Source organism: Eulemur rufifrons, chromosome 1, assembly GCF_041146395.1.
Source record: "Eulemur rufifrons isolate Redbay chromosome 1, OSU_ERuf_1, whole genome shotgun sequence".
Taxonomy (NCBI): domain Eukaryota; kingdom Metazoa; phylum Chordata; class Mammalia; order Primates; family Lemuridae; genus Eulemur; species Eulemur rufifrons.
In genome coordinates, this window is record NC_090983.1 from 36265592 (window position 1) to 36291090 (window position 25499).

Genomic DNA, 25499 nt, shown 5'->3' on the forward strand with positions numbered 1-25499 from the left:
TTTTCTGAAACATGACACTATTGACCTTCCTTTGCTCATGTTTACCTTCCTTTGATCCACTATCTCAGCTCTGTGGTTACCTTTTGAACACACACACACATTAAAAAAGGTAAATATATATTAGACTTTCTTATTCTTCTCATCCCTTAAATGAAAGCATTAATCAAGATTTATTTCAGCCCATTGATCTTCTCTGCATATATTCTTCTTCAAAGGTTCCTTCATCCTCACAGCTTCAAGTCACCTCCACTCCTGTGCCCTTAATTTCAGGGTATCTTGGGCAGTGTTAGAAATAGGTGACTGAACATTGCCTACAGCTCTTTAAATTCTTGAATCCGCAGACTTTTAAATGTTCCATTATGGGAAAACCAAAGGAAATCATTAAGTGGAAAATTAATTTTCTGGAATATAGCAGCACTGACTCTCAAGGCTGGGTGAAATGAAGCTGTAGACTTCATGCAGTCTCAGTTCAGAGCTTCTTAATTCTTTCTGTAGGTTCTTAACCTCTCCATGATGGTTGTTAGGAAGGGATCAGATCTATAGGTGGCAGGTGTAGGAGACTGGCTCCTAGGGGCGGAGAAGCCAGGGACCAATCAGGGGAAGGGACGGCAGAAAAAACGCAGAACACCTGACAATCATTGCAATCATCTGATAACATCCCACACCTCTGTAAGCCGTGCCCCGAGACCAGGCCAATAAAAGGCAACCACCTGGGCATCCTTAACGTCTTTACCCACTCATGGAAACTGACTCATTCCTCTCTCTCGAACGTTTTCTTGCTTTGTATAGCTTCCTTCTTTTCTGCAATAAAGCTGTTTGTGTGGAATTGCTTCCTGTCTGCGATCACTCCATCACACCAGCCTGCTCCTGCTTGTGATTCTTCCAAGTAAGGAGCCAAAGAACCAGAAATACAGTCTGCCGAGAGGCCAGACCTGACATTTTTGGTGTTGAATCCCAGGACGTCTGAAAAGTTTCTTTGGAGCTCTGCAGGCGGAATTCCTGTAAGGTAGGATGACGGAGTTTATTTGGCTACTGTGGTTCTTAAGCATCAACTTTTTCCTTTCCTTTTTTCTCGAGTATGGACTATGGACACACTGGAAGGCGTCTGGCTGTGGGGAAGACTGGGGGATCCCTGCCCTTTGTGTTTTACCATTTTCAGCAAGAAAAGGTCCTGAGATCTGACCTCTCTACTTGCTTGGTTTCTGGCGCCCTCTTCTGCCATCTGTTATTGCCACAGCCAAAGCCCTGTGGTTTTTGACACTCCCCATTCACCGGAGCTAAAAGAGCAGCTCTAAAACTTTATGTTGGGCGGCAGAGGGAGGGATCCCGGGAACCCCTTCAGTTGAGCCAGTGGGCAGCTCTCGCTTTGTGGAAACCGGGCAAGGCTCGGGGGGAATGGGAAGCAGTGCGGGCCAGGGATCATGAAGAGGCAAAGGAGAAGGGGAATGAGAGTAGATGGGAGCGAGCACGGCCCCAGAGTGCTGCCTCCATTCCCTCCGCTACCCCCCACCCCCCATATCTGTTGCCTGGTCTCCGGGGCAAAGGGATTATCGGTGCCAGAAAGGCTCCGACCATGGGGGACGGAATGCAGTGTCCCGCCCGGTGGAATACAACTGTTCCAGAGAGGGACGCCCAAGGGCTGACGCGTCCAGACGGGGAATAGAGGCTGTTGGGCGCCGTCTAAGCAAGCCCAGCCTCAAATTCTCCAACTGGGGACGCCTCATCCATTAGGGGGATCTTGTTTTTCAAAAGTCTTCGCAAAAAGAAACCCGTGTTTTTCGGCAACACGGCCTGGCCCCAGCACCAACTGCCAGACGAGAATCCTGGCCTGAGAATGGAGCCTTAACCCAAATACAATTAGATTTCTTTTGTAAAAGAGAAGGGAAATGGTCAGAAATTCCCTGTGTTCAGTCTTTTATATACTTGAGAGATATTGTGAATCTTGTGTGGAAAAAAGGAGGAAAGTCTGGGAAGCTTAGCTGACCTGAAAAGTTTTATAGAAGAATTTGAACATCTGGTAGTTGTTCTTGACTTAACCTGGAAGGATATGTGGGTCTTGCTCTCACATTGCTGCTCACTAGATGAGAGAAATAGGATTTGGGTAGCTGGTTAGGTCTATGGGGACCAACTTCACTCCCTAAATTAACAGCTCCCACCTGGAAATCAGTCCCTCAGGGGGATCCAGGGTGAAATTACCAACAGGGACAAAGAGAACCCCACCTCCATGACCACAAAAGTTGTGACACCCAGGGTACCTTGTCCCGACTGTAGGCCACTAGGCTATAGGGCATGGGATTGCCCTTTGACCTCCAGGGGTCGAGGGGGAGCACAGGCCCTAGCACTCATGGATGACCAGTCCTGAAGGGCCCGAGTTTGACCACAGGTTCCCGCTCATGCCATCTAGATCACATATTAGAAAACACCGGGTAACCTTGGATATGGCCCATAAGCAAATACTTTTTCTGATATTTGTTTGGTTGTAAAAACCTTTGGCAGACCACCGTTGTCCCCTACTTGTGTGGTTGTGGGTGTTTGTGGATGCACAGGTAGTGTACTACTCCTGTATTGAGTAGCTGGAAAGGGATATTGGTTACTTAACAATTCCTGCTTATCGCTAAAGTTCCAATTTCTCTATTGGGTCTTGCATATCCAATCTCTTGGTAAGATTTGTATCTTCCAGATTACAACAATTTCATATGAGGCTACTGTTTACCAGAGAATTATAGTTCATGCCAATCAATCACATTATCAACATTGAAGAATCCCAATATATACTTCTTATTTTTGTTTATATTAGCTGTGGCTGGAATCCTTTGTATATTAGAGATATTGTGTTGTGTGGGAATGATTCCTTGCTTGTGTTTTCCCTAGACTATTGTAAATATGATTCTGAGACTTTTTATTATCTTACTGCCCTTTTCCTGCCCCTAACCTGTGGAATGAGAATATCTTCTTTGAATTGCCTCAGGAAGTGGCCCAGATAGGGATCAACAAATACTGGATATGCTTCTGAGACCAGCACAGAGTAACTTCTAAATAAAAATACATCCCTAACCTCAGTGGCAGTTTGGGATTAGATAAAGCAACATCTTCCTTCTCTCTTATGGTTACTTTATTCTGTAGGTCCTTTAATTACGATAATCCTTCTTCTTATAGGACCCTGTCTTTTTAACCTCCTGGTTAAGTTTGTGTTTTCTGGACTGCAAGCGTTCTATATGAAGTTTATGTTGGCCCAAGGATTCCATCTTAATCCCAGGATAAGAGCCCATGGGTTCTATTGATACCTCTAGAACCACTCAACCTCACCAATTACACCTTCACCTGTAGCTCTTCTAGAGGGACCTTGGAGCCTGGGGAATACATTGTTCCTGTTCGGCATGAAGCAGCTACAGAAGATGGACTTTTATTGCTAATCCCCAAAGATTTTCAGGCTTTATGTCTCTCACTAGGGAATTTTAGGAAGCGACCAAATCTGTAGGTGGCAGATGTAGGCCAAGAGGTGGCTCCTAGGGGCAGAGAATCTGGGGACCAATCGGGGAGGAACTGTAGGAAAGTGCAGAACAGCTGACAATCATATCAATCATCTGGTAACATCTCCCCGACCCTGAACCAGGCCAATAAAAGGGAACCACCTGGGAGTCCTTAATGTCTTTCTCTACTAGTGGAAACCAACCTGTTCCTTTCTCTGGAACATATTCTTGCTCTGTATAGCTTCCTTCTTTTCTGCAATAAAGCTGTTTGTGTGGAATTGCTTCCTGTGATCACTCCATCACACTGGCCTGTTCCTACTTGTGATTCTTCCAAGCAAGGAGCCAAAGAACCAGGACAACAGTCTACGAAAAGGCTGGACCTGACAATGGCAAACAAAGAAAAGTGATTTATATGAACTTGGAGACCCCGTCTGAGTGAATGTAAAAGAGTGAGTGTAAAAGAAAGTGATTTATAATTTTTTATACATTTCTCTTTTTTCATTTGCATTCCCATACCAATCCTTTCTTCACCTCTTTCGGGGTCACTAAAAATACTAGCTGTGAATATCTTTGGTTCATTTCATTGCTACAGTGACATTTTGGGAGATCCTGAGTTTTGTTTTGAAGCTTCTGGCTCTGTTCTGAGAAGAATATCATGAAATGGCTTTCTGTCCTTTTTCTAACCATGTCCTTAAACTGAGAAATATTTTTTTTTAAAAAATTGGTGGGGGTAGAATCATTAGGTTATAATACAGCTGTGTCAGTCACTTATACAAGCTCATAATTTTTTAGTAAAACAGTTTGTGGAAACATTTATATTTGTGTAGAAGTTCATAGCTCTGTTTCCAAGTTCATTTAACAGTGAACAAAATTGGAGAGAGAGGAAATTTGGAAAGAAGAAACTAGAACCCCTGAAGGGAATTAAATGATTAACACAACAGGTTTGTAATCCATTCTCTTGTTGGGTTGGGGGATGCGTCACTCTTAGAAAGAATGAAGGCAGGTGACCAGATCTAATCTCCTTATAACAAGCTAATGACAGACCTCCTGGCAAATATGCTCATGGTATTTACTAGTAGGAAGTTCTTATCTGTAGAATCTTTACCAGGATGTACTTAATTGTCTAATTGTTTATAGTAAACAAACCTATGGATTTATGTGGATAGCTTCCTGCAAATTGTCATATAAACTCTGCAACTATCTGATATAATATGCCCTGTACAAGACTCTTTACTGCTTATATTCTTTAAATTTAACAAAATTTGATACTGTGAAAGATTTCTTGTTTGTGTATGGTTGATCTGAGAATTTGATTTTTTTTGGTGTAAGTGCAGCTCCATTATATATAGCAAGTAATGTAACAGAGAGAATGGCCTGAAAAGGGGTAAAAATGTTCTATGTCTCTTCAAAACACCCTTATCATTTTTGAGAATTAAAACATACATCCATGCCTCAGGCTGGTGGTGGTGAGTGGTGGGAGAATGTCCTTTGTTCTTTGTGTCACAGAAGATGGCATGGGGGAATTGCCCAGGTGAAGGTCATGAGATTGTCTTAGCTGAAGATGGGCTGAATCTAGGTGGAGGCCATGAGATTGGTTTAGCCAAAAATGGGATTATGGGATTAATCAGAACCTTTAAAAACTCTATACTTCTGCTCAGAGGCAGGATGTTGGTACTTTCAGACAGGAGTCTGCCAACCTCCTCATTTGCCAACAAATTAATAAACTCCTCTTTCCTTCTCCTCAAACCATTTGTCCTCATTCTTCTGATGTGGCCTCAGGGACAAGTGCTGAATTTTTGGTAACAGTAACACTAGCTTTGGAAAAGATAGATCTGGGTTCTGGCATTTAGATTTGTATAACTTCTACAATCTCAGATTTTTCTAATTTTTATGAAGAGGGCACAGACTTATTAATGAGAGTTTTTGCTAGTATTAAATGGTAGGGGCATGAAAATTCCACCTTCATTCTCTTAAACTTTCAGCTGGGTCTGAGAATTAAATTGACATAACATAGATTAACAGAAGAACAGTATAATATTAATATAAGTTTTATATGGCATAGAAACCTTCATAAGGAAATGAAGACCCAAAGAAGTAGAGTCAGTTTATTTATTGAGTGGACAAACAGTAGTAAGTTATGGAAAAACAATTAAGTTATTGTGAGGAGCATCAAAGTCTGAAAAACATTGCTGGGATTGTAGTTCAAGCTTAGAAAATATATCTGCTGCAAATTTATGTGGCGATGGAGATATCACTTTTTATGTTTTTATAGCATGAGAAATACGTAAAATATTCTAGATAAAAATAAAGAAAAATAGCGTGGGTCCTGAGAACTTACCATTTTTGTTTATTTAGTTGGGCAATTCTTACTGACAGCATCTGTTAATTGGAATCTTGTATTATAGTAAAACACAATACTATTCTATATTTAAATTAATTTTTGTATTATCTAAAACAATTCACTGAATTGCTCTGTAAAACATTTTTCTCACATTATTTGTCAGTTAATTTTTATAGTTCTATAGTATTTTGAAGTATATTACCTTTTCTTTTGTTCTCCTAGAATAAAGCTTCCATTGACTTCTAAAAATAAATAAAGTGGGAGGCTCAAAAAAATAGGAGTTATTTTTCATAAGGTATATTCAGAATTATCTTGGCTGCGACTGCTTGTCCTTGAGGATAACGATGTTGCATCTTTCTAGTATGGGAAGACATATTTCACGCGGGAATGTCCTCTTCTTTTAAGAAACAGCACAGATGCTGCATCTTTTTAGTACAGCGAGGGCATTTTTCACATGGGAATTTCATCTGCTTTTAAGAAACAGTACAAAGGTCAAAGTGGTCTTTTGGAGCTACTTGTTTTTTAAGTGCCTTTAACTTAAATAGTTAATATGGCAGAGTGATATATATATATTTTTTTTTTTTTTTGAGACAGAGTCTCACTCTGTTGCCCAGGCTAGAGTGAGTGCCGTGGCGTCAGCCTAGCTCACAGCAACCTCAAACTCCTGAGCTCAAGCGATCCTCCTGTCTCAGCCTCCCGAGTAGCTGGGACTACAGGCATGCGCCACCATGCCCGGCTAATTTTTTCTATATATATTTTTAGCTGTCCATATAATTTCTTTCTATTTTTGGTAGAGGTGGGGTCTCGCTCTTGCTCAGGCTGGTCTCGAACTCCTGAGCTCAAATGATCCGCCCACCTCGGCCTCCCAGAGTGCTAGGATTACAGGCGTGAGCCACCGCGCCCGGCCCAGAGTGATATATTTTTAACTCCTTTATTCCCCTGTCTGAACCTTCCCTAGAAGTTTCACATATTAAAAGCTGACTTGGTGGCTGTAGAGAGAATTGGCTTGGTAGCTGATTGGCAAGATATCTGCAAAGGGAGAAAAGAATATAAATTGGAACAAACAGAAAAGAGCAAATCTAAGTATACTGTCCAAAATCTTATTGACTCAGTCTCTTAGTAATGAGAATAGTTTAGTCCAGTTAAGCAGTTGAGTCTCATTTTAAAAGGTGGTATTGTAGGTGGACTCCCATCTAAGTTAGGCCTCTATATGATGTGAGAACAGGAGGCATTTCTATGGAAACAAACAAAACTCACGAAGATTAATGGTTGTAACCATGGGAGTAAATTATAAACCCACCCAGTTTTTGAATCCAGAGGGCAGTCAGTTGAGAAGATTTCTAGATGTTGAGCTTGAAGCAGTCTTTAGTTTGGATGTCTCCAGTGATGTCTCAGTGTTCCTTACGGCAACAAGTGCAAAGATTTTCCTGTTTTGGTGATATTTTTTCCTAAAGCCTGTATCAAGTTTTTAGCATTATTTTGTAGAGCTTAAAAAAAAAAAAAAGGGGGCAGTTTTAGTTTTTAGTAATTCCATGTCAGAAAGGAGAGAGAAAAAGCCAAGTATGGTGGCTAGTGCCTGTAATTCTAGCTACTTGGGAGGCTGAAGTGGGAGCATAACATCACCTAAGCCCAAGAATTTGAGATCAACCTGGGCAACATAGTGAGACCCCCATTTCAAAAAAAAAAAAAAAATTGGAAAATTTTCAGCATTATATCTTATTTGGAAATGATTTAGATATTCAACAAATACACACCATTTAATTTAACTTAAAGTATAACTTCAAAGTTTTAAGTTACCAAAAAGATTTTGGATTATTAAGTAGATACATTTTTTTAAAACAGAATTACTGTTGAAAATTTTATTTACAAACTTTTATCCCACTATGTTTACATTTATTAATTTACTTGGTTTTAACAATAATGTTTGAATTGTTCCTGAAAACTATGAAACACTAAATGAAGCTAGTCATTATCTTATGTTTGCTTGTGGATAAATAGGAAACTATTTAAAAGATCACAGCAGGAAAGAATCTAAAAGTCAAAACATATGGCTCTTTTTAACTTTTTTTGTTGTGTTTGAAATACATGAGAAAATTTCATTTTTCATTGTACATTCATTCTCAGATTGAATTTATAATTTTACAATCTTAAATATATGTAAGCTTTATGATTAGTAAATCCAGGTAGAAGTTATATATCTACAGCATGTTTAATTGACAGCTTTGAAGATATGGTTGTTTTAATTAAACCAACAAATTTAAACTAGCTTTTATATTTACCGAAAATTGTCCCAGGTTGCATGAACTTGAAAAACTTTTAGGTTATTTCGTATTTTTCTGAAAGAATGCATAATTTATGTACATGCTTATGTTCTTCCTTTAAACCAAATCTTTCCATAAGTATCAATAAGACAGTTATTTTAGGACAAGAGCTCTCTAAAAAATACTTTTAGACATGAAAGTCCAAATCTCCAAAGGTATACTTACTTTGTGATTCAAATCCAATAACCCTTTTTATGGCTGAAAACCAATAAGCCTTTTGTAGCTTAACCATGGATTCCAGAAGTTCATCCCCCAAATAGGGTGCAAAAGATGCAGTCTCCCTCAACATCCAAAGTTTCTCCCAAAGAACGCCTAAGAATGCAAAGTCCTTCATTGTTAATAAGGCAATGAAGGTTGAGACAATTATGAGAAATATTCCTGAGATTTGGCACCATTGGCCAAAGAGACACTTTGTGTTTCCAACTGCTAGCCTGCTGGCTAGCCACCTGACACAAGCCTGACAACTTGCATCCCCCCAAGATGACAGAGAGCAGAGAGAATATTGTCACTGGTAACAAAGCCAAGCTCTCAAGACATAAAACAAGAAAGGAGAATCTTAATTATGTTTTTCCTCTTTATGACAGATCACACAAAAGTCAGAGACAAGGAAAACAAAGACCATTTTTTGGAGACTATGGATCAATAATCTATGGGTACCCAGAACCAAATTTACAAAAGTCACAATTCAAAGAGCCAATTCTTACAGATGTTTTTCTGCTGCGAATCTAAATTTGGAAAAGAAGAGATAAGGAAATTTTTTTCCACTGGGCACTGCAGAAGAGATCCAGGAGAGTTGATTTTAGTAAGAACTCTCCTACCTTCTGGTGATTTTGTCAGGCCTCTCAGGATCCCATCTGCAGGCTCCAAAACAAGCCTGGTGTCCCAGCCTTTTAAGGTCCCATCTGGGTTGCCAGAAACTGTAGGACTGGAAAAATTCCACCTGCATTCTCCTAGGGTCTTGGCTGGGTTCAGGAATTAAAATGACATACCATAGATTAACAGGAGAAAAGCATAATACAAATTTTATGTGTTCTGGGAGCCCTCATAAGGAAGTCAAGACCCAAAGAAGTAGGTAGAGTCAGTTATTATGTACTGAAATGGACAAGGAGTAGTGAGTTGTGAAGAAGCAATTAAATTGTGTGGGGAGTCTTACGTCTTAAAAAATGAGTTATTTTTCACAAAGTTTGTACAGAATTCTGTTTTAACTTCTTGTCCTTGAGGATAAGGATGTTTCATCTTTCTAGTATAGGGAGGGCGTCTTTCACGTGGGAATTTTATCTCCTGCTTTTAAGAAACAGCATGAATGTCAAAGTGATCTTTTTGCACCTGCTGTTTTTTCAAGTGCCTCTAACTTAAATACTTAGTATGCCAGAGTGATATATTAACTCCTTTAATGCCAAACTTGTTTAAATCACCTGCCACAGCAATTGGCACATGTCAATTTCAACATAATGGCAAACTTCTGGATGAGCATGGCAAACTCTAACATATAATTCTTTATATCCTACACACCTACTACTGTACCAATATACAGTAGTTCCTCAATAAGTATTTATAGAATGAATGAACATTTTAGGTGACATAAGATGGTGAGTAGAAAATTGTGTGTTTTTAAAAGGAACAAATATGGTGATATATTTTAAGCATAAATTCAATGCAAGACAGCTTTATGGGGAAAACTGCTAAATGTGCATTGAAATATGTTTCCCCCTTTTTTGATAAGAAATAAAGTTAAAGTTAGGCATGTGCCCACAAGCCAAGGACTAACTATGTTTCCTAGCCTCCTCCTTTCTGCAATGTGTTTATGTGACTAAGTTCTTTCCAATGAAATGAGAGCAGAAGTAACTTATGTTTTTAATATTTGAGTGTGTCTTACAGTGCTGGAGGTACACAATCACACTTGCCTTCGTATATTCTTCAAGCCTAGCTTTGACAGATTGGATAATTATAAACCACACCTCAGGGACTAGCAGATGAACATGATCAAAGTAATTTGGGTGGTGAATGACTAAAGAAAGTGTGGCAACTGCTTGCCAACCCTGGAATGGAATTTGAAAGAGAAACAAGGAACTACTTCATCTACTCAATTCTGGGTCTCATTATAGCAACTTAGCTTTTCTTTTTTTACTCTAGTATAAGCAGGAAAAGGTAAAAAATTCTAATGATTGATAAGGAGATCTAATTCATTTTAGCAAGTTTAAGAATAGCACTGGAGAAAAAAGGACATATTTATGATTTTATTTATTAGTCTGCTTTTAAAGTAACTTAAATATTTCAAGTACCATATCTTAGAAATTGCTTTACATTTAACTCTAGTTAACAGTCAAATCTCAAAGAGATACAAAGTTTTAAGATCTGCCAATTAAAGATACTTTGCCTTTCATCATCTTTTAAAATTTACACCAGTGAATTGATAAATACTCGATAAATAGAGTAGAGTTTATTGCATAGTATTTTCACTTATTTTGTCTATTTTTTCACATTTGAATAAGCCTTCTCTTTTAAATACAGATGCTCCACAATTTATGATGGGATTATGTCCTGATAAACCCATTGTAAGTTGAAAATATCGGAAGTCAAGAATGCATTTAATATACCTTACCTATTGAATATTATAGTTTAGCCCAGTCTACTTTAAACATGCTCAGAACACTTACATTAGCCTACAGCTGGGCAAAATCATCTGGCAACACAGTGCACTGAACAGTATCGGTTATTTACCCTCATGGTTGCATGGCTGACTGGGAGCTGTGTGTGGCTTGCTGCTGATGCACAGAATCATGAGAGATTATTATACTGCATATGGCTAGCCTGGGAAAAGATCAAAATTCAAGTACAGTTCTTTGTACTGAATGTATATCACTTTTACACCATTGTAAAGTGGAAAAAAAATCATAAAGCAGACCATGGTAAGTCGGTACCATCTGAATATGAATTCTATTGTTTTTGCTCTAGAAAGTTCATTGCATTACCATTTCAAGAGAAATTTTTCTCTTTTGGCTGTACTCACCTTACATGTAATTGCTTTGGGTCAAACTTTGGGGAGGATAATTTGTTTTCTCTTTCCAAATTCCCCATGGCTCCAGGTGCATGTAGGTTAAATTTCTAGAATGTAATAAACATGGACCACATCATTTCAAAAATGGTTGCTATGGGAAACAAACATGTTTAAAAATGTAGCTAGGTTTTAGCTTCAGGTAAAAAATGAGTTAAAATATGTAGTTTCTTATCAAATAAAAGGAAAAAATTGCTAGGTTAAATACCAATATTATAAATCCTCATAGGATTGTGTATGACCTTGTAGCACTTGTCAAAAGTACACTTTTACCTTTCATCTCTTTGAGTGAGTAATGTCTTTCTCTTTCTTCTACTTGTGTTCAGGAAGACATAGTACTTGTTTTTGTTATTGCTGTATGTCCAGTTTCTTGGGCAGTATCTTACACTTTATAAGTGTGCAATAAATATTTGATAGTTGAAGTGTATGCAGTTTATTAAAGATATGTTTTTAATGCATACTCGGTATAACAAACTGATGTTATATTTTTCTCATACCTAGAACCTGTTTTTCCTCTTTTATTTTGAAATATGCAAATTCAGTTAAATACAATAGAAACACAATAGAAACATTTACCTTTATACATACAAATAATTTTGTTTTAAGATATTTGAATGTGTAATTTAATATAAAATAGCATAATTAAAAATACAAAAAAACCCTGCACAGTAATTCCATATAAAGAAAAAATAGAGAATGCAGTGGCAAAAGCATTATTTATGGAAGGCCAGAATGTCAAATCTATTTTGACAAAAACCAAAATATATTCTTTAATATTTTTAAAGAACTATTAAATATAATAAATTGAATATAATATTAAAGATGAAGAATTATACACTATCCAATGTTATCTAGAACTCAAGGAAGTCAGAGTTCTGTATTATTTCTTGGGATAATACAGTTTGGTTATATATATCATAAGTCCTCAAAATGAGCATATTATGATAATGAACACTTTATATCTTAGGAATTTAAGGAAATGATCATTGCTTACATTATTAAAACTGGAAACAATCTAAATGTTCGAGAATACAAATAACTAATTCTTTGATGACAACTAACTCAAAGCAGTTTTTGAACTTATTATCCAAATAGATAACAAACAAAAAATAATAAGGTATAGTAATTACAATACCAATTTATTCAGGTTAATCACCATAAATTTTTTGTGGGTACTAAGTGGTGGATTTCAATGGTGTTGTTCGTTGGTATACTAAGAAACAGTAATGATTTACTTTTCCCATTTTATTCTGCCCTTTCAGTAGGAATAACAAGTTCATATGCTGATAGAAATAGAAAAGAGAAGAGATGGTCCCGTTTGAAAAGAGAGATGATAGAGTCATAAAGTATTGCATATTTCATTTTAAAAACGAGAGAAGGATTAAAAACTAAAGGAAAAAATTATTAGATCATATGATTTAAAGTCCTTGTTTTCCATGCATTAAAATAACTTTATGTGGGTCTTAAAAGCAGTATTTGTGTTATTATGAACTTGGAAATGTGACTGGATTTAAAATCATAGTTAGAATTATAAGATTATAAGCAGCAGAGATTGAACGTTAACTAGATTTACAAGTACTTGCAAAGACATCATATCTGTATAGCTGTTCTTCCTTGGAAGGATTTTTTTTTGATTGGAGGTTATCCAATTTTCTTAGGTAACTCATATCAAGGATTTACCATTGTTCAATCATATTTACAAATATAACAATTTAAATCTAAATTGAGCTCAACACCAGAAATAAAAAGCTCATTAAAAAGAAAGGCTTCTTCATTTGGAGAAGGCAAGAAATAATTGCTCTCCCTAAAAAAGCATTCTTTTTTTTCTCAAACTTGAAACTACTTCAAATTTTGTTTTGACAGGATTGACATTTTGAAGTTTTTTTTTTTTCTAATTTAAACTGATTTTATTTTATTTTTTACCTATAAAAGGGACCATTTAATTTTTTTAGACCAAATTTCATTTTTTTTTTGACATTCCAAATACAAAATCAGTTGTTAATATATTGCATTTACATAATGCTCTGGAACTAGAAGGCCTCCAGTGAGCCTTACAATGTTGGGTACACTGAAAAATCCTGTACCCATCAGGAAAATACAATAGCATCCTTAACAGAGCATATTATAGTCATTCAGTCTGTAACATACAGAATAATAATCATTTATGTGATTTGTGAGAGAGCACAGCCTTGAGTCCTTTCAAATCATTTCCTTTCTTCCTCCAGCAATTTTTCTTCTAGAGGCAATTAATAGTTTTCCTTGACAGGGGATTAATGAGGAAATTTTTTCCCTAAGATTCTTTTGCCGAGTGGGCTGCTAGCATGACATTCTGCTTTTTTAATTAATTTAATATTATTTTAAAAATTAATGGTGTGTGTTTGCTATGCACTCAGATGTAGGATTTTGATCAGCTAAGTAGTACGGAAAATGAAGGTTTTTGTTAGAGCAAAGGTCAAGGTGGCTAGACAAATTTTATCTTCATTGCACCTATGATTTTCTATGTATTCTAACTTTTATTTCTTTTAGAATAATGATGTTACTGTCTTGATAAAATATGTTACAAAGGCATTGAAATGCATTACAAAGAGTTCAAACTGTATAGGAAAAAACCCACCAAGTTTCAGCACCCAGAAATAGCCATTGAATTAATAGTAGGTAATTATAATTTTAGATTTCTTTCTGTGCACTGGAATAAAAGGAGGTTAGATACAAATAATATTTTTTTTTTTTTTTTTTTTTTTTTTTTTTTTGAGACAGAGTCTTACTCTGTTGCCCGGGCTAGAGTGAGTGCCGTGGTGTCAGTCTAGCTCACAGCAACCTCAAACTCCTGGGCTTAAGCGATCCTACTGCCTCAGCCTCCCGAGTAGCTGGGACTACAGGCATGCGCCACCATGCCTGGCTAATTTTTTGTATATATATATTTTAGTTGTCCATATAATTTCTTTCTATTTTTAGTAGAGACGGGGGTCTCACTCTTGCTCAGGCTGGTCTCGAACTCCTGACCTCGAGTGATCCACCCGCCTCGGCCTCCCAGAGTGCTAGAATTACAGGCGTGAGCCACCGCGCCCGGCCAAAATAATATTTTTATAAAAATGAGATAATATAATGAAAGCTATTTAATAATGAAATACATTTTAATTTTAGTTGAATTTAGCAGAAGGAAAAAATATGCAAACTGAAGGAATAGCTAAGCTTGTTTTTCATCACAAGGATTATTAGTTTCTAAAAGATCTCTTTATAATTAAGTAAAAAAGATTATGAGAGACATTAATGTATTGTCAAATTTTATGTCATGCATATATTTTTGAAATATAATTCCATCACTTGTGAATCAATCACTTGTTTAGTTTCAGTTCTATATTCATATGCACTCAGTGCTAATTTCTTGAATTCTTCCATGTTTGGGAATGTCTATATCCTAGGACAATTTAGCTGGGTCTAAATTTCTTGGTTCATATTTTATTTACCTGAGAAATTTGTGAACATTGTTGCCATATTATTTTTTAGAATTGTACATTATTTAGAGTATTCTGAGGCCAGCTTAATTTTTTACTCTTTTAAGTGATTAACTTTGTTTCCTATTTTAATGTCACAAGAACAATTTCTTGTCCTGGAAATTCAATACCACTTAAAAAAGTAATTTTTTTGTTGAAAAAAATCACTGTTATTTATTAATTTTTCCTTTGTATTAACATATTCACATTTTTCTTTATTTAAAATTTTTTAAATTATGTGTTTAAATACTTTTTCTGCTGTGAGTTCAATACTACAGGAAGGATAAATATCTTTTATTGAATCATCATTGTCCCTGTCATCTAGGTGATTATCTTTTTCTAATTGTTTTTCTTTCTCTGTCATTTTCCTCTGTATTTGCTGTGAATAGATAATCTCATTTTACTCTATGCCACTTTCTTAATTGATTTCTACTTAAACAACCTGCCAGATTAACTGGTGCTCTATATACACTCAGTTTACTTCATAGTTGTTTTGAAATTTTTGTTCCTTGTTGGAAATTATCAATGATAAAAATATGAAGAGGAACTCATGAACTCATCTGTAGACCCATATTAGAAAAAAAAAATCTATGACCCTACATTAAAATACAGACAAGTAAATGCACATTTGTACATGTTAAAGTAAAAAAAAAAAAAGTATATGAAAACCATTTCTGTACTTCTGAACAACATGAAATTAGACTGTATTCCTAATGAATTTTCTTCTTTAGTTCAATATTATTAATATGTTTGAGCTTCCTCCATGTTGTTAGATGTAGGTGGAGTTTCTTCTTATTGTTTTATGGAATTCCAGTAAATCACAATTTATTTATCTATTAGCTTCTTGTTCCCCCAGCAAGTTTGTTTTCTCTATTTCCCACAGTTCTTCTAAGTTATAGTTTATTGCTGCTTATGTGATCATAGCCATTTTTCTTCTCCATCTGCTTTTCTCCTTACCTGGAGATACCAAAGTGAGGATTTCTAACTGTTTGTCTTGTGCTACTTAGAACATGTGGTAATAGAGAGAACTTCCATGTTTGATGGCTTTTCTTAACTTTCCCACAGAGTGAAATCTCATCTTTAATCTGCTTTTTTCCAATGGAGAAGGAATTATGAGGATTGTATAATGAAAATTCTTAAAATTTCCTTGATTTTATTTTCTTCCTTAGTATAAATTTAGGGTTGGTGAAGTGAGAACAGAGTTAGGAGTAGATTGAATTATATATGCAATGTCTGTGTCATGAAGTTTGCCCATTTTTTAAACTGCAGATACCTTATGTTTGTGGAGTGTTACCTATTTGGAATGAGTAATAAACTTCATTAAGTTTTGAGAGAAGGAGATTCTCAATCCAATTTTTTTGTCCCTTTAGGAAGACATTTTCCCTTGAGTATTTCTTATGATTATTTTTGTCACTATTTATACATTTAAAGTCCATATATTTGTTATTTATATAATGACAATATTAAATTGATTATCAGAGTTATCTTTACTATGACCTTTCTGTTATTAGTTATAACAAAAAGAGCTATGGTCATATAATCTTTTAATTAAGGAAATATCTTTAAAACTTCTAAATGACAGGTTTTTTTTTTTTTTTTTTACCATATCTATTAACCTTAATTTAGGATTCATGTTCCATATAAATGTTTTGTAATAAGAACCTATATTAATAGTTATCCAGTGCTTGCTATGTGTCTGGCAATATGCTTTGTAGTTTATATGCCTCATTTTATTTAATTTTCATATAAACTTCAAGAGATAGCCCCTAACGTAAGGATTAGGAAACCCAAGCTTAGAGAGAGGAGAGCAGTAACTCTCCCAGGCTCATACGTGACCTGAAATCGGGTCTGGCTCCTTACACTGAGCTCCTAAAGACTGCTGTGTCGCCTCTTTCAGCTTTAATTTCAATGGTTAGTCACTTTTCTTCCTACATTAGACTTTTTCAAACTCTAGGCAAAGAGCAAGTAAGTTTGATTCTTACACAAATCAAGTAATAAAACTGAAGTATTTTACAGTTAAGAAATTTCATCATTACTTTGGATTTTCTTCATGGGATGTTAAGTAGTAAATGGACCGGATCTTGCCTTCATTGATGCATATGCAATAGTCATTTCCAATGATATTGAGTCACTTCCCTTAGCTGGGGAGGCTCCATGCTGAATCTGATCCTGGTTTTCCACCCCAGCTCCTTTGTCTAGCAGAGACAGAGTTTTTTAACCTTTTTCTCCTGCTAAGTGTTCTCTTCTTTATCCTCTGCTCCCATTGCCTATTCTCCTAAATAATGTGCCTCAAAGTCAACTCAGTTTGTAGGTTGTAGGCAGAAATTTTTTCTCTCTTGTATTTCCTTCTTTCTCTTTCTCTAATTCCATTGTAATAGTGACCTTCAAATTGTCTCTTTCTTGTACCATATTGACCTTACTGAAAACTCTTAAGAAATAACTAACCTAGCATTCAGTATTTTTCCTACCAATTTCTCTAGTTTTTATAGCCTCCCTTCGGACTGTTTGAATCTTAGGCCTGCGTCTCAAGGTACAGGCAATAATTGAATCAAATGTTACATGTTGCCTACTTAATTCTCCCCTATGTTCTGTATTCATCCAATTCTACATTTTAGGGCCTATTATCTAATAGCTCCCACCTTTTATTTTGTTTTTTATTTCAACAGTTTTAAGGGGTACAAGTGGTTTTTGGTTACATGGATGAATTGTATTGTGGTGAAGTCAGAGCTTTCGGTGTACCTATCACCTAAATAGTACCTACTAGGTCATTTTTGATCCCTCACCCTTCCCCCAACTTCCCCTCTTCCAAGTCTCTAAAATTCATGATACCTATTGTTCATGATACCTCCCACTTACTTAAGTAGGTACATGGAGGTATTTGTTTTTCCATTTTCAAAATACTTCACTTAGGATAATGGCTTCCATTTACATCCACGTTGCTGCAAAAGACATTATTTCATTCTCTTTACTGGCTGAGTAGTATTCCATAGTATATGTAAAGTATAGTAAAGAAAACGACATTTTCTTTATCCATTCATCAGTTGATGGGCACTTAGGTTGAGTCTATATCTTTTCATTTGTGACTTGTGCTGCAATAAACATATGTGTGCAAGTGTCTTTTTGATATAACAACTTCTTTTCATTTAGGTAGATACTTAGTAGTGGGATTGCTCAATTGAAAGGTAGGTCTACTTTTAGTTCTTTGAGAAATCTCCATACTGTTTTCCATAGAGGTTGTACTAATTTACATTCCAGTCAACAGTGAATAAGTGTTCCCTTTTCACCACATCTGCACTAACATCTATTGTTTTTTGGCTTTTTAGTAATGGCCATTCTGACAAGAGTAAGGTGGTATCTCATTGTGGTTTTGATTTACATTTCCCTGATGATTAGTGATATTGAGCATTTCTTCATGTTTGTTGGACATTTGTTTCTCTTCTTTTGAAAAATGTTTCTTCATCTCTTTTGCTCACTCCCAGTCTCCTTGGGACAGCCTGCCCTACAAGTCAGAACTTTAGGAATACTGCTGCTTTCCTGTGTCTCTCTGTTCCCTTGTGTTTGTCACAGTCAAAGAAGGTGTTGGAAAATGTTCATGTGGGATCCAGTGGCAGGGTGACTGAGGGGCTGTGGCTGCCCTGGGTGGATAGAGGCACCCTGCATGTGTGCAGGCAATGTGGGGCCTGCTGTTTCAGCTCAGTCTGTGGTGGGGGGAAGTGACTCTATGTGGGCTTGCAGCCCGGTGTTCTGCTTGCAAGAAGCTCTCAGTTTGCTGATGGCAGTAGTGCCTAGAGTCTTCAGGGTAGAAGGGTTCTCTGACAAATTGGGAGCTGGTAGTCCATACATGTGAGGGTAGGAAAAGTAAACACTCCTACCTACCCCTTCTGTTGAGCTCCAAATCCCTGAGGGCTAGTCTCTGTCAAAATTTTGCTCCTGGCCGGGCGTAGTGGCTCACGCCTGTAATCCTAGCACTCTGGGAGGCTGTGGCAGGAGGATCGCTCCAGGTCAGGAGTTTGAGACCAGCCTGAGCAAGAACGAGACCCCATCTCTACTAAAAAATAGAAAGAAATTATCTGGACAGCTAAAAATATATATAGAAAAAAATTAGCCAGGCATGGTGGTGCATGCCTGTAGTCCCAGCTACTCGGGAGGATGAGGCAGAATGATTGCTTAAACCCAGGAGATTGAGGTTGCTGTGAGCTAGGGTGACACCACAGCACTCTAGCCTGGGCAACAGAGTGAGACACTGCCTCAAAAAAAAAAATTTTTTTTTTTTTTGCTCCTTTTTATTCTGTTTCACAACTACTTCTTGTGGTATCTCTGGTAAGAGTAGTTCTGCCACATTTCCCTCAGTATTTCATCTGGGATATGCTTTCTTACCTGAAAGTCTGTCTTCTATTTGGAGTAATTTGGTGACTAATATCCCTAGTTGGTCATTTTGCCCCCTCTGCCATCTCACTTTTTCTCCCGACTTTTAAATATGTAATTTGGTAATACTCAAGGTTTTTAATTGCAAGTGATAAAAACAACTCTAATTAAAGAAAAAAAGGAGTTTATTAAAGAAGCATAGGTGGCTCACAGATTCTCCAGAAGGGCTTAATTCACATTCTACTGAATTGATCTCATGAAGATAGTACTGCTGACATATCCCTCAAGATATCCTTATTATCTCTGAAAACTGTATCTAACTACCAGTCCCTATTGCTCCCATCACCAGAATAAATTCTGCATGTTACTATCTTTTGTTCAAAAGTCTGTAGTGATTATATTTGGGAGGCAAATGTTCCAGCATGTTACCTCTCAAAAGTGGTCTGTTTTCTTTAATAGATATATCTCATAATATGGGAGCCAAGAGACAAAGCTACATTAGATTTATTTCAAGTGTCCATCTATAATGTGTCATTAGTATCAAAGAGATGCATCACATAGATGGATTCAGATTGCTTACTTCTTAAATCTGCTGGGACTGATCATAAACCTTCAGGTTCAAACAAAGGAAGAGGTTTATACAGGAAAATATGTTCACTTTTATGAGAATCTGTTAATATTGTTGAGAGACAATATCATTCTTTTATTCTCACCCACTCATAAGATACCAAGGTAAATTAAACTTTTCCTTTTTCTACTATCTATATATAGGTTTACAGTTCTTCAACAATTCTTTCCTTGTATTAGTATTTCAGTTTCAACCAGACTTCCTTCTGTAGGTAGTATTATCAGATTCAGCAAGACCTATATAGCTTGTCAGCAATATGGGGAGTCTGGCCAGTGGATTTCCCTTTATCTATTTCCAATCATATGGAGTAGGGTTGGATAAGTAAAAATTTGTAGGACTATCTTCTTCACTGGGCAGGAAAGAGGTAGTAATTGTTAATCTCAGATTAGACATGAAAGAGAAAGAAATCATACTATCATTCCTTTGGTAATATTTAGAGAAATTGTCATTGTGTCATGTTTAATAACTGATCCTTACTCTGGAATTCATAAATATAACTTAGGTCCTGGAACTACAGGATAAAGCAATGAAAAATTTTTAGAAATAGGTAAGATGTATAAATAAGTTCCTATGTCTTTCCTACCTCTTCTTTATAGTCCCATGTTATTATTTATCCAATAATAATTCCACCTTCATGCATATTAAATATGACAAACATTTGATCTTGGAAGTAATTCCTTCAGTGTATTATCATCTGCCAATTGAGAAAGCATATTTTAAAAAACATTTATTATTGAAAGATATTTAGGGGATACAAATGCAGTTTTTTTTACATAGATATATTGTACAGTTGTTGTGAGATATAGGCTTTTAATGTACTTATCACCAGAACAGTGTACACTGAACCCAAAAGATATTTTTCATCCCTCACTCCTCTCCACCCCACCTTTGGAGTCTTCATTTTACTATTCCACTCTGTGTGACCATGTGTGCCCTTAGTTGGATCTTATTTATAAGTGAGAACATGAAGTATTTGGTTTTCCTTTCCTGAATTAGTTGCTTTCCTTAGAATAGTGATTTCCAGTTCCATCCAGGTTGTTGCAAAAAACATTATTTCATTATTTTTATGGCTGAGTAGTATTCTATGGTATATATATGCCACATTATCTACTCTTTGGTTGGTGGATCCTTAGGTTGGCCCCATATCTTTGTTTTTGTGAATTGTGCTGTGATAAACATACAAGTGCAGGTATCTTTTTGATATAATGACTTCTTTTTCAGTGGGTAGATACCCAGTAGAGGTATTGCTGGATTGAGTGGTGGATTTATTTTTAGTTCTTTCAGAAATTTCCATACTGTTTTCCACAGAAGATATACTAATTTTCATTTCTGCCAGCAGTGCATAAGCATTCCCTTTTCACCACATCCATGCCAACATCTATTGTTTTTTGACTTTTTATTAATGGCCATTCTGACTGGAGTAGGATGATATCTCATTGTGGTTTGTATTGATGATTAGTGATGATGAGCATTTTTTTTATATGGTTGCCAGCCATTTGTACATCTTCTTTTGAAAAATATAAATTGAAGAAAGGGCACCCTATTCAATAAATGCCACTTGGAAAATTGAATAGCCATATACAAATAAATGAAATTGAATCCCTATCTCTCACCATATAAAACATTAACTCAATATGGAATAAAGACTTAAATGTAAGACCTGAATGTATAAAAATTCTAGAAAAAAACCTGAGAAAAACTCTTCTGGACAATTCCCTGGGCAAAGAATTTATGACTAAGACCTCAAAAGCAAATTCAGTAATTAACAAAGAATAAACCAATGTGACTTAATTAAACTAAAAAGCCTCTGCACAGTAAAAGAAATGATCAACAAAGTAAATAGACAACCTATAGAATAGGATAAAATATTCACAAACTATGAATCCAAAAAAGGACTAATATCCACAATCTATAAGGAACTCTATAAGGAACTCAAAAAACTCAGCAAGAAGAAAACCAAATAACCCCATTAAAAAGTGGGCAAATGACACATGAACAGAGAGTCTTCAAAATAAGACGTATAAATGATGAACAAAGCTATGAAAAAATGCTGGGTGCTTTTATTATGAAATAGTGTTGACTGTTGTTTTTTCTGGTTCTATTGAGATGATCATATGATTTTTATCTTTTGTTCTGTTAAAGTGGTGTATCACATTGATTGATTTGCATATGTTGGACCATCCTTACATGGATAAATATTTTTGGTCATGGTGTATGAGATTTTCAATGTGCTATTGAATTTGTTTGATAGTATTTTGTTGAAGATTTTTGCATCTATATTCATCAGGGATATTGGCATATAATTCTATTCTTGCAGTGTTTTTGTCTTGCTTTGGTATCAGAGTAATGTGTGCTGCATAAAATGAGTTAGAAAGTTTTGCCTCCTCAATTCCTTGGAAAAAAATTCAGAACAATTAGTGTTAGTTCTTCTTTAAATATTTGGTAGAATTCACCAGAAAAGCCATGTGGACCTGGGCTTTTCTCTGTGGGGAGGTTTTTGATTACTGATTTAATATTCTTACTAGTTATAGGTATGTTCATATTTTCTATTTCTTCATGATTCAGTTTTGGTAGGATATATGTTAGGAATTTATTTCTTCTAGATCATCCAATCCTTTGGCATGTAATTGTTCATAGTAGTCTGTAATGACTCATTTTATTTGTTTTTTTTAACAAACTGTAAATTCTTTTATTAACAGGCATTATAAACGATAATACTAATCTTATTTAAAAACCATGAGTGCCACACTGTGAATACACAGCTTATGAATAACTTAAAAAGTTTTATTTCCAATTTTAAAAGGCACACATAGCATACAAAAACCTACACTAAGCAAAGAAGCTATAATATGGATACATGATTGATGTGTCTAAAATGATATATATATATAGTACATAATTAATGTTAATTATGTGATCAGTACATTTTTCTATATGATTTCCTTCATGCTTATTTTCCGCAGAAACTGAATTCTGATCTTCTTCTTCTAAAATTGGTACAATAAGGTTATCCTTGGACATCAAATTATGTTTCATCACAAATTTAGTAAACAGGTGACACAAAAATATTTGATTTTCATATTCATCAAATATTTGCCAGTGATGAAAATAAGCATGTGAAAATATTCTGTAAATCCTGTGGCATACTGATTGTAGTTTTGCTACAGATTATTCCTCTATGCTAACCCTGATGGGAAAATACTTACTGCTATTTAAAAGAGATATAGTACCATCAAGCGTGTGTCTAGTATAGTCTATAGCAGGACACTTTTTTTTTTGGAGTTTTATGAGCTGCGCAAAGAAAAATCCATTGTTAGGTTGCTGTCATTTGAGTATAAGTGCCTGGATGGCATTCACTCTGAAGTTTGACAGCAAGTCCACTTAGCTCAAGGCAGAATTGCCTTAAATGTTCAGACTTCCATATACCTTCATCTTGGCCTTCAGGTGGTTTTAGAATTTTGTCGGTATTGGAGCAATCTGTTGTTATGTTTTGTTGAATATACTTCTGAACAGCTAGTGTACTGTCCATTTCATCAAAGGATTTATGAGGCCAATTATAGAAATCCTGTGCCTTGGTGCCCGGTCTGTTCTGCCTCAGCACTGCCGTCCCCTCCACCATGATCATAGTGCCAGTGTCTGGGTGGCTCTATTTCTGTGGCATCAGTTGCATCGTCTCCTTTTTCATTTCTTGTTTTATTTATTTGACTCTTCTCTATGTTTTTTTTCTTAGTCTAAAGGTTTTTCAATTTTGATGATTTTTTAAAAAAAATCAATTCTGAGTTTCATTGATTTTTTTTTTCCCCCTAATGTTTTGTATTTTCTGCTTCATTTATTTCTGCTCTAATCTTATTTCCTTCCTTACACTAACTTTGAATTTTGTTTTCTTTCTAGTTCTTTGAGGTATAAAGTTAGGTTGTTTCTTTGAGAGCTTTCTTATTTTTTAGTGTCAGCATTTAGCACTATAAACTTCCCTCTTAATACTGCTTTTCCTGAAACACAATGGTATGTTGTGTTTCCATTTTAATTTGTCTCAAGATATTTTTTAGTTTCCCTTTTGATTTCTTTTTTTTTTTTTGACTCATTGGTTGTCAAGAGTATGCTGTTTAATTGCTGTTTAATTTACACATATTTGTAAATTTCCCAGTTTTCCTTATGCTATTAATTTCTAGTTTTATGCCAATTGTAGTTGGAAAAGATATTTAGTATGATTTCAGTCTTCTTAAATTTGTTGAGACTTGTTTTGTGATATAATATATGACATATCTTGGAGAATGGGCACTTTTCTGTCAGCCCTGATATTCAGGCAGCACAGAAAACCAGTCCCTTGGGCAGCCCTCGGAAAAGTCAGAACAGTGGACATACGGTCCAGTCCTCTCCTTTATTCCCCAGGGAGAAGCTGGGAGCTGGCACTTTCTTTCCAATCATGTGATACTGTGTCGGGGGGAGGAATTATAGTAAGAAGGTGTGATGAATTGTCTATTTAAACCATCTTTAATGCAGCTGGTTTTGAACTTGCCCATAGTGAAGGAGCCTCTCAACTGATCTCTGGATATCTCATAAAGGAAATGTGTCCATGTATTGTTATTGAATCAGTGTGTCCTCTGGAGGGAGGAGGGTCCAGGGATCCCTATTCTGCTGTTTCTGACCTCAACCCTTTAGTAATCATATGTTTTAATTGTATATTCCAATTTTTATTGTTTAATAATTTTTTGATGGCAAACTATATAATTCCAAGATATGTTGTGTCTCAGCCCAGTGTTGTACTGTACTTGCCGTAAAATAGGCTCCTTGATTAGTAATATATAAGTGAGGCACCCAAACTGAAATCGTATGTTTTCTCAAGGCCTCTAATAATGTTAGAGGCATTGATTCAGTTACCTCATATGCATATTCAAATCTAGAATGAATATCCACCTCGTTCAAGACCTATAAGTATATACCTGAAATCGAGTAATGAGTCAATGTAATCCATTTGCCAACTATGGGCTGCCCTGGATCCTCTCAGTAGGTAACTCATACTTGTTTTTAGTTTCTGATGTTAACGTTAATGAACAGAAAAATTGTTACTTTTTGAGCATCTGAGCATAGAGTGGGATGCATCTATTTTTTTGTAATTTGATTGAATACCTTTGTATTGATTCATTTTGTGTCCTCAAGAGCACACAGTATATATCTACTAGTTGGTTTCAGTACCATTCAGACCTTGAAAGTTTATTGTTTTTGTTTTATTTTTTAAAGGGCATCAGCCTGCTCCACTTATATTTATTTCCTCTAGAGCTTCATAAAGTTTTTCATAACAGTCACCACGCTTGGATTTCTCTTAACTTCCCATCATCTAAGGCCCACTTTCTGGACCATATGGCCGATCCATTGGCTACTACTTAAGAATTGGCATACATCCATATTATGTTATTTTTATTATCTAGTTCCGTAATTAATATCCCTCTAAATTCTACCTGTTAAGTGAAGTTATCTTTTTCTTCTTTAATAAAAGTGAAAAGAATCTCCTAGTTGCAATGCAGTTGACTTCCAGATTGAGTGTTGACTCTCTACCATTGAACTACCATCTGTGGACCATGTTGCTTATGAGGCAGCTTCAGGTAATATTCTAGTCCAAATTCTATGAATGCTAGATAGTAGTCATGGAATTTTGCCAAGGGCTCTAGTCAGCTTGCGTTTGCTAGTTGCTTTTATTTCTAATACCATTTGAGCATCCAGTTAGTGTGGGGTTTGATGGCTCAGTGTTCATTTGAAGCTTCAAGAGAGACTGATGCTGTTTAAAACATTATTCAAATTCAACTCTTTCCCTTGTTACTATGTGAATA

General features: G+C 35.8%; 1 pseudogene; it reads right to left on the reverse strand.

The window, feature by feature from the left end:
- Window positions 1-751: 751 nt before the first annotated feature.
- Window positions 752-23299, reverse strand: LOC138387305 (MOB-like protein phocein pseudogene; annotated as a pseudogene).
- Between the last annotated feature and the right edge of the window lie 2200 nt (window positions 23300-25499).